We start from the raw sequence: 8,966 nt of genomic DNA on the forward strand, positions 1-8,966 counted from the left end.
GAAAGTTGGCCACCTCCCCATAAGGACTTCGTAGGATTTACTCCTTAGATGTTCCTTGTGGACTTTCTTTTGTGCTCCCGAAGTCCGACCTTTTACTTGATGTTCTGGGAACCAAACCATTTTAATTAATGGGTTGCACTAGAACATCAAGGAGAACATTAGAAGCGGAGTGCTAAATGTCTCTCGGTCGATCATCCAGATTTAGTCCCCTTGGCCCCGCTGAGGTGAAATCTGAGAAGGTGTTGTCTTCCTTTGCGTCTGCATCACCCATCATTATTCGTCATGGTAGTATGTTGTGTTGCCAGGATCCCTGACACGGATATTGGTTAAACCTTGATGAATATGGAAATGCTCAAGTTCTTGAGAGCACGCACAAGCACTAGGTGTTATCATCGTCATAACTAAGATTGCTCCTAGCTTCCTCGGTTATGCTATAAATTTTCAAACAGTGGATTCACTCTCTATTGTTGGGTTCTTCCCCAGTTATCAGAATCATTCCCAGCATTTGCATTTTGTTCCCAGCTTGCACCGCCAATGTGCCATTCTACCATGGGTCTCTTCCATTTCCGGTGGTAATCAAATTCATCCATTACGTTGTCTTCAACAAGGTAATCCACATCATCCAAGTCCGAGTATGCCATTCTATCGACCCCCTCCAAACGATCGCTCGAGAATTGCCTTAGGCTGGTTTAAAGAGTTTCAATGATATCTGAATCAAAGGTAATTCTTTTTGCCACTTAAGGGGATATATCTACGAGTCACCATCCCTAAGGTGCCTTGTTGTGGTATCGTGGCAACTCAACTCCTCGCTACGTTGACAATCGTTTACCACCTTCTTATGTGTGGAATTGTTGTCCACCTAGTGAACCTTCGTCATCCGTTTCTTTCCACCCCTCTTGATGTGTATCTCGTGTCTCAACCCGAGAGATGGTTCTATGTCTCATTCCCTGAGTTGCTCGATCTTCGAGAAGATCAATCCTTCTAGAGATCCTTCTCTCTCGTTGTCATGTTGGTAGGAGTTCCTGGAGCAAGACATCAAGACAATGATGGTGGTCGAATCAACGTTCTTATGAAGTGCACTCTGGATCATGAAGATTGTGTTAGTTTGCATTCCCCTTTCATCTTACCCTACGCTTGAATCTCGGGACGAGATTTTTGTTTAGTGGGGGTGAGTTGTCACAACCCTAGATTAGCCTTGTTGTCTTTGCTTGATATTCATGTCATCATGTCTAAATTTAAATGAAATTTGAATTGAGGAATTTTCAAAGCCTCAGAAACCTTCTAAAAAATGATCAACATTAAAATCTTCTCAAAGAAGTCCAAGAAACTGTTCCTCTTAGTCTCTGAAAATATTGCAAAGAGGTAAAACTCAAAACAATATTTTTGGTATCTCAGAGTTAATTATTTTGGGCCTTTGAATTAAATAAACAACTATTTGCATTGGATATATATTTGTTAATTAATTAATATATGTCCAATAATTCTGATCTTTGATGAAGGGCTTTGGAATAATCCAACTAGTCCCTACCATAATTATCAGAAGCAATAAAAATGATTTAGTGTCTAAAACTAAATTAAAACAAAACTGCAGAAAAATAGAAAACAGGATTTAAAAGAGGAGAGAAAGAGCAGAACTTACTTGGCGCTTACCTGTCCAGCCTGGCGGCCCAGCACTGTAGCTGGCTGGCCCAGCCCACTTAACTCCTCGCTCGTCGTCTTCCTTCTGCCAGTAGGCAGGAGCGAACACACGCGTGCACCGCGGAGCCGTCCACCTCCTGCTTCGCGCTGGAGGCCGCCCTTCGTCCTAATCCGCGCCACGGAGACGCCCAGCACCTTCCCCCTCACTCCCCCAAACCCTCTGGTGCCTCTCCCCTCTCCCACCGAGCTCATTCCCCTCATCTGCTCTTCCTCCCTCTTGTCACCGAACGCGCCTGCCGCCGCTGACTTGCACCACTGCGGCCATGGCCTCTCCCTCGTCCCCTTGAGCAGCCCAGAGGCTCCGCCTCGACGCCCTCGCCCTCTCCACCGAGTCACGCCACGCCAGGTACCCGGGAACACCGCCACCACCGTCGTCTTCAAGCTCGGCGGGGCGAGATCGCCGCCGCCGTTCCGTCGTCACCAAGCCGTCCCCGAGCCCACTAGCCTGCTCTGCGAGTTACCGTGAGCACCGGAATTTTTCCCCCCTCTTCCCTGCCTCGTTTGCACCGCGTACCTATCGAATCCGCCGGAGCCGCGAGCTTACCACCGCCGGCGATGTCGCCGCCGCCGCGCTAGTCACTGGAGCTCGTGTCCGAGCACTCCATCGTGCTCAGCATGCTTCCAGTAGCACATATCACCCCACCACCGTCCTCCCCGTGCACCCCAACGTAATCCCGTGCACAACCGAACTCCGGCGGCCGCAAAAGAGCACGCCGCCGTCGATCTAAGTCGTCTCCGGCGACCCCACTAGCACCAGACGACGCGGACGAGGCTCGGGGTTCCAACGGTGCATCCGCGCCTCGAACCGTGGCCTGTGCTGCGATTCCGCGCATCGCCGCCGTCTCGGACCTCGCCGGCGGTTAGTCGCCGGCAGGTTTGACCGAGTTGACCAGGGTTTGACCCCCCCTGGGTCATTAACATGTGGGCCCGAGGCCCTGCTAATTTAGTTTAGATGCTAATTAAATTTTAGCTTACCCACTGGCTCGCTGACTGTGGGCCCCAGCCCTTCTAATTACTTTAGTTAAGGGTTAACTAAACCCTGGTTACGCTGAGTCAATGACAGGTGGACCCCACTGGTCAGTTTGACCCGGACCAGCCCCTGTTGACTCTGCTGAGGTCAGCATGACGCCATGCTGACGCAATATTCCTTTTCTGGAATTTAGTTTATTTTATAAATAATCAGGAAATTCCAGAAATAGCTAAAACTTCAATAAATCATAGAAAATTAACCGTAACTCCAAATGAAATAATTTATATATGAAAAATTATCAGAAAAATCCAATCTATCCATATGTACCATTTTCATGCATGTTTGAACAATGTTTGTCCTCTGTTTTGGACAAAACAAATAAAGGGCATTTAAATAATCATATATGGAGTTGGAATTTGAATCATGTATTCAAACCAACTTCATTTAAATCATAGCTAGGTGCATTAGCCCAAAACACATTCATATTGCCATGTCATAGCATGCATCATATTGTGCATTGCATTGATCGTGTTTCTTCTGTGTTTGCCGGTGTTGTTCCCCCTCGGTAGACGTTGTTCCGACGTTGTGATCGTTGACACTGATGAAGACTCAATGCTATCTTCAGAAGTGCCAGGCAAGCAAAACCCCCTTGTTCATTCCGATACAATCCTACTCTCTCGCCCTGCTCTCTTTTACTGCATTAGGACAACAACGAGTTCATTTGTTACTTGCTGCGGTAGCTGAACCCCTTTATCCTTTGCATGACCTGTCATTGCCACAGTAAATAGATGAAACCCACTAGCATGAGTAGGAGTTGTTTGAGCCCTGATGTGCCTACTCATTCATGTTTGTTTGTCATGCCTGCTACTGCTTAGAGTTGAGTCAGGTCTGATTCATCGGGGATGAATCAGAGGTGTGTGAACATGTCCTACTGTGTGTGAGCTAAGTGTGTGAACACGATTTGGTAAAGGTAGCGGTGAGAGGCCATGTAGGAGTACATGGTGGGTTGTCTCATTGCAGCCGTCCTCAGGAACTGAGTTCTGTGTTTGTGATCCATGACCAGTTACTACCACACATTGGGCTCCGGGCTCTAAGCCCCTCTCGACTTATTAATCAACTTGATCTCTGTCCAGGAGTTGCAACTAGTTTCTGGTGTTTGTAGGTAGTGTTAGTAGTCTACCAAGTGGCACCCGGTACAGGTGGGCTTGGGACAGACTAGGCACAGTGGCACGGTGTACCAAGTGGCACCCGGATGGTGGGCTTGGGAACCCTGCTCACATCGTTTGGGGCCGTGAGCGACACCCCGGCCGGATCTCCTTGCGGATGGAACCCGAATAGGCGATAAACCTGGACTAGAGACTTGTTCGGTTAGTCAGGTCGTGGCCGACTCCCTCGCCCGGCTTCCGCTTGAAGGTTGCCGAGGTACATGACGTGTACAGGGCGATAAGTGGCGAAAGCGTGTGTGAAGAAGTACACCCCTGCAGGGTTATCATTATCTATTCGAATAGCCGGATTCCTCGGATATGGAAACTTGGACCCCTTGCATAGTTCATAGACAAGTGAAAGTGGATACTCTAAAATACGCAAGATAAGCGTGAGTGCTATGGATGGCGTTCTCGTAGGGAGACGGGAGCGGATCCATAGTGGTGTATTGATATGGTGAATATGTGGACTCGTGTGCGCCACCTCAAAAGAGTTACTTGCAGTCGTAGTTCAGGATAGCCACCGAGTCAAAGCTGGCTTGCTGCAGTTAAACCCCACCACCCCCTTTGTTGATAATGATGCATATGTAGATAGATCTGATGTAAGTCTTGCTGGGTACATTTGTACTCACGTTGCTTAATTTATGTTTTTGCAGAGAGACTTCAGTCTCACTAGTAGTTCCGCGTGGACTTCGACGTTTAGCTTGTTACCTCAGCTACGATCTTGTGCCCTCGGCAGGATCTGGTAGATAGTCAGGCTTCTCAGCCTTTTTCATTTATAGATGTCTGTACTCAGACATGTTAAGCTTCCGCATGTGCTTTGACTTGTATGCTCTGATTGTTGGGTCATGAGACCCATGTTTGTAATATCTCGCTCCTCGGAGCCTATTGAATAAATACTTGAGTCGTAGAGTCATGTTGTGATGCCATGTTGTATTTGCACATATCGAGCATATTGTGTGTATGTTATTGAAATGCTTGGTATGTGTGGGATCTGACTATCTAGTTGTTTATCCTTAGTAGCCTCTCTTACCGGGAAATGTCTCCTAGTGTTTCCACTGAGCCATGGTAGCTTGCTACTGCTCCGGAACACTTAGGCTGGCCGGCATGTGTCCTTCTTCGTTCCTGTGTCTGTCCCTTCGGGGAAATGTCACGCGATGAATACCGGAGTCCTGTTAGCCCGCTACAGCCCGGTTCACCGGAGTCCTGCTAGCCCAGTGCTACAGCCTGGATTCACTCGCTGATGACCGACACGTTCGATGCTGGGTCATGGATGCCTGTCCCTGTAAGTTTGTGCCACTTTGGGTTTACGACTAGCCATGTCAGCCCGGGCTCCTTATCATATGGATGCTAGCGACACTGTCATATACGTGTGCCAAAAGGCGCAAACGGTCCCGGGCAAAGGTAAGGCGGCACCTGTGGGAATACCGTGCGTGAGGCCGCAAAGTGATATGAGGTGTTACATGCTAGATCGATGTGGCATTGAGTCGGGGTCCTGACAGCTTTGGTATCAGAGCTTGACTGCCTGTAGGATTACCAAGCCAAACTGGTCGAAGTTGAGTCTAGAAATTCTTTAGTTATATAAGGGAATTGATTGTGGGATGGAACGTAAGGCTCTTTTTACTCCTTATACCTCATGGCCTTCTGATCTGAGTCAACCTCTTCTCTTCTACGGGGGTTAAGGAACTAGGCTTTCTCTTCTTTCTATCAGGATCACGTGTTACTAATCCGTAGACCTATAGAACTGTTGGACTTAAGCCTCAGTCCAGTTCCTACTACTTCTGTATGTTAACTGATGATCTCGAAACCTTGGTATTGTGCTTCTGAGGGGTTATGCCACCATTTTTGTGAATGTCTCAAATCTTTTCTGAGCATTTACAGCCGTTATGATGTCCGAGTCATCCCAGGTTTCTAAATAGTCTGAAGCAATTTGCAAATTCCTTCCTCCCGTTTCGATGTTCCTTTGGGCCGGATTAACCACACTAATCGGTGAGCTGAGGTACTCTGCTGCCTTGACATATATGTTGGAGTTATTATTATGACCCTAGGTGTCTAGAGTATCACCTAGTAATCTAGTCATGCCTTGTGTTCCCAGTGTGATGATTCTGGCTATCATTCTCGAAAGCATCCCGTGATGCCACTTAGTAGTAGGTATTCTACTCCTGGGTTTCTAAACCCGAGATTCACCCTACTTACTTCATGTTGATAGTAATTGCTAGCTCCCTTAGGTTATTAGTAACCTTTGCGATAGTCCTTGAAGTCCGTGGTATCTTCTTCTTCCAAATACCATGAACTACTTATGGCAGAAGTTCCTCGTTGAACTGAACGATCACAACCAGAGTGCTCTTGATGAGTTCTCCATTATATATTGTGACTCTGCCAGTTCTACCTTTCCGCATGGATTGTCCGGAAGAAATATGTTGAACTCGTTCGACATGCTAATCTATGCATTCACAACTCAGAAAATCATATGTTCTTTTGAGTTGTCCCTCTTTAGTTGTTTTCTGATCTTCGTCTATCAATTGATAGTCAAGAGTATGCGTGCATTCGTTCATCGATGTCTATTACTCCTGTGGTTCGTCAAGCCATTCTATCCCAGAATGACTAGGAGAAATGAACTCCGGTACCTCATCCATATCTAGGATTGGGTCAAAGTAGTCATACTCCGCAGACCAAAATGCCAATCCAACTTTTGTTCTGTTCCACCTCGGAGTATCACCCTCTTTCGTCACAAGAGTATCGTGAGAATTGCACACCCTCTTATGAATTCTTGACATAGTGATACTTCTCACCATCATCATTCATTCCTCGGTCCTCGTGTTCTTGTAACTGGAATGCCGACAAGTGAATTGTGATGTGTGAAATCAATACTCTGAGCAACTCGTTGCTTGGTAGCTAATGGACAACATCCTCATTCTTAACGTGTTGGTTATTAAATCATCATCCTAAGACTGATCATGCTACCTAGTTCTTATTTCGGTGCACCCTTCGATTGATGAGTTAGGATCTTGTCAAGTCCTCACTAATTTGATTATATCGTCTTGCCCTCAAAAGCGAGATTGTTCTCGAGCTTAGTAACATACCGGTGGTTCGTGATTCTCCAAATATCTTCTCAGAAGTATTACCAGGTTGTCCCCTGACTGTTATGTTGAGCTCGTGATCAAGTTGGTTTCTTGTGAACCACCCTCTCTCCAAGAATCGGTGTTAGATATCCCTGAGCTAGTTGGTTAAGCTAGACAACAACTTGGAGAGTTGGAAGATAAAAGCTTGCCTGACTTAGTTCGTTCCAAAGGGATATTCTTGTGTAGTGTGTGTTGAAGAAAGATGATATCTTCATCGATTGGTCCCTGTGATCAGTTGCTGGACCTATTATCTTATCCAATCTTTGATTTGAGTATGAGCTATCGCCAAATCAAATCAGAACCAACGATATTCGTAATGTTGTCTTACTCATGGTTTTCCTCGAGCATACACCATTATATTCTTTGGTCTGACCAATGCTATCACCGTGTTCACTTAACTATGGAAATCCTTTTATATGGAAACCTGGATGAATTGTTGTTCAGTCCATTGACAACATCCTTATCTCCTCCATGATTTTGTTGAACATTAAGCTAGTGTTGGAAACTTGTGTAAGCATTCTCTTCATGTCCCGAGCATGAAGTATATGTTTGGATGAAAGAAGTGATTTCCTTTGATTCACGTGCATTTGATGTAAGTTGCCGTCGTGAATTCGAGAAAGTTTGTTTTTGCTCCTCTGGAATCATCCCAAGATGGTCATGCATATGTGCGAAGTATTCTATGGTTTGGTAGGTTGGCCGCCTCCATTCTATATATGTTCTTAGCACACCAAGCCACTGATTGACTTGTTCTAGGTAAAGAAGTCTAATTTAAGTGCACAAGACTTCGATATCCTCGATGATGGTTCCCCCCTGAACTCGGTAGTGTTTTATTATAAGACTACCATGTGTTCATGTTTGTCTGTGACAGCATGTTCACACGTGTGTAGCAGAACCAACTCATGTTTTGGAGCTTGCTATCGTAGTTCATTTCCCGAGAATCTCGCAACGTCATCTCGTCGATTTGTGTTGCAAACTTTCATTTTTCTTCCTAAGCTCGATGAGTCTGGAATATCCTGATCCCAACCAGATCTGAATCTCAGGCAGATATGATGGTTGGAACATTTCCCAAGAACAATAATATTGATCCCTCGATAACCGGTAAAGTGGATGTCATGGCCAACACACCCAGTCGGAAGACCTATTATTGTAGTATCTTGATTGAGAAAGTTGGCCACCTCCCCATAAGGACTTCGTAGGATTTACTCCTTAGATGTTCCTTGTGGACTTTCTTTTGTGCTCCCGAAGTCCGACCTTTTACTTGATGTTCTGGGAACCAAACCATTTTAATTAATGGGTTGCACTAGAACATCAAGGAGAACATTAGAAGCGGAGTGCTAAATGTCTCTCGGTCGATCATCCAGATTTAGTCCCCTTGGCCCCGCTAAGGTGAAATCTGAGAAGGTGTTGTCTTCCTTTGCGTCTGCATCACCCATCATTATTCGTCATGGTAGTATGTTGTGTTGCCAGGATCCCTGACACGAATATTGGTTAAACCTTGATGAATATGGAAATGCTCAAGTTCTTGAGAGCACGCACAAGCACTAGGTGTTATCATCGTCATAACTAAGATTGCTCCTAGCTTCCTCGGTTATGCTATAAATTTTCAAACAGTGGATTCACTCTCTATTGTTGGGTTCTTCCCCAGTTATCAGAATCATTCCCAGCATTTGCATTTTGTTCCCAGCTTGCACCGCCAATGTGCCATTCTACCATGGGTCTCTTCCATTTCCGGTGGTAATCAAATTCATCCATTACGTTGTCTTCAACAAGGTAATCCACATGATCCAAGTCCGAGTATGCCATTCTACCGACCCCCTCCAAACGATCGCTCGAGAATTGCCTTAGGCTGGTTTAAAGAGTTTCAATGATATCTGAATCAAAGGTAATTCTTTTTGCCACTTAAGGGGATATATCTACGAGTCACCATCCCTAAGGTGCCTCGTTGTGGTATCGTGGCAACTCAACTCCTCGCTA

This window comes from Triticum aestivum, chromosome 4B (assembly GCF_018294505.1).
Source record: "Triticum aestivum cultivar Chinese Spring chromosome 4B, IWGSC CS RefSeq v2.1, whole genome shotgun sequence".
Classification (NCBI taxonomy): Eukaryota; Viridiplantae; Streptophyta; class Magnoliopsida; order Poales; family Poaceae; genus Triticum; species Triticum aestivum.